This window comes from Mustela nivalis (genome assembly GCF_964662115.1).
Source record: "Mustela nivalis genome assembly, chromosome: 5".
Classification (NCBI taxonomy): domain Eukaryota; kingdom Metazoa; phylum Chordata; class Mammalia; order Carnivora; family Mustelidae; genus Mustela; species Mustela nivalis.
In genome coordinates, this window is record NC_139024.1 from 67,622,924 (window position 1) to 67,625,009 (window position 2,086).

A 2,086-nucleotide genomic window follows, 5' to 3' on the forward strand; every position below is an offset into this window, starting at 1 on the left:
TATTAATTTTTAAATATCTATGGAATGACTTCTCTGAACTGACCCCTCTGGGAGGCACTAGGAATTAAGCTGTGATCCAAATAAACAATCTCTGCTTTTATGGAACTTAGATTCCAGTGGAATAGACAAACCGTAAATAAATACCAGGCTCTCCCATTGTCCTACAGAGTTGCCGTGAAGGGAAAATGTTGTGATACGGGAGAGTAAGTGACTGAGTAACTTGGTGTGGTGTCCTAATTTAGATAAGGCCTCTCCAGGGAGAGGAGGCTTTTGAAATGAGACCTAAAGGCTGAGAATGAGGCAGTCATCTTGAGAGAGAGCCTTCCCTAGCACGTCCAAAAAGTCTTGACATGGTCAGAGATGACACTGAGGCCCACGTGGCTGAAATCTAGTAAACAAAGGAGGTGGAGGGGAGCAAGCTTTTCAGCAGGGGATTCCGGAATTTATTTTTCAGGAAGATCATTGTCTCTGCTTGTGCACTTGAGAGGTTGTCTCTGCTTGTGCACTTGAGAGGGGCTGCAGATTAGCAGGGACAGAGGATTTATGGGAGCTTTGAGAGACAGTAGTTTGGACCACGAAGGTAGTGGTGGAGATGAAGTGAAGAAGATGTGTTTGGAAGCGGAACCAACAGGACCTGCTCAGGTGAAGGCAGGGGAGAGAGGAGTTTAGGGTGATCAGAGATTTTGATTGAGGGTGTGGTGTTTGATAGTGTCTTTTAGTGAGATGGGGAGGAATAGGAGTAAAATAAATCCAGAAGGGGCAAAATAACCCAAGATGGGATGCCCTTTCACACTACCAAAACGGAAAAAAATTAAAAAGATGATGGAGATGGGGATGATTGCAGCTACAACCGTTTTGGAAAACTGTCTGGCATTGATTGCCAGAATTGAGCCTTCACAAATCCCATGAACTCTTTGTTGCCCTCCTCTCCCGAAGTCCTTTTCTTGTGAACACTCCAGAGGGTGGCTCAGTGCATGCGAGCAGGAGTGGCCGGTTGCGCATCTCCCTACCCACGCACTTCCCAAGGCAGAAGGAGAACTGGGTGTGACCCTGACCCTGTGCACCTGTGCTCAGCCGGGTTGCGAGGTTTGCCGCTGAACACCTGCAGTTTCAGCCGCTGCCGCGCGAGGCCACTATTAAAGCACGAAAGCGGTCGATCCTGCTGCTCCCAGCTAGTGCGCGGTGGTCGGGTTCCCAAGGACACTACTGGGGGTCTGACTCGGGATCCCCAGCTCTGTCAACGCAGATTCCAGGCTCTCTGGTGAGCGGTTTCTGCTTTCACTCCTGAACACGTTTCTTTTAATATACAATGACACTTTGCACGAAACCAACTTTGCCCCTTCCTCATTCTATGATTTTGCAAGTACTAAAATAGATGACAAAAATGTTTAAAATGTGAGTAAAGGTAAAGGAACACTGAGTTAAAAAGGTAGGTCAAAACCATCATGGGAAATCACTGTGTGTTTGTATGTTTATATATTTGTATGCCTCTAATGTAACAAAGATGCCCAGCTTTGAAGGAACCTTTTAGAAACATGAAACTGAATGTAGAATATAACAATAAATAAAAGGTATCATATATATGATACGCAAATTAATCCAAAAGGAAAATAAAAAGGGCAAAAAATATTCACAAATCATTTTTCTGAAACTTGTTTTCCCTTATAATTGCTGATTCACATGCAGTTGAAATAATACAGGGAAATAATACAGAGACCAAGTTTACTCTATACTCACATTTCCCTCGTGGTATTATCTTGCAACCCTACAACACAGTATCAAAACCAGGATAGAGTCAAGATACAGAACAGTTCCCATCTTTCATCTTGCTTTTTTATGGCCAGGCCCACCGCCCCCCCCTTTCCTGCACTAATCTGTATAATTTCATCATTTCAAGAATGTTGTATAAAGGGAATCCTATAGTATGTTCCCTTTGGGGATTGTTTTTTTCTCATTTGGCCTAATGCTCTTTAGATCCATGTTGCATTATCGGTAGTTAATTTCTATATATTGATGAGTAGCATTCATTGGTATGGATATACAGCTTATTTAACTGTTTTTCATTTAAGGACACCTGGATTGTTTC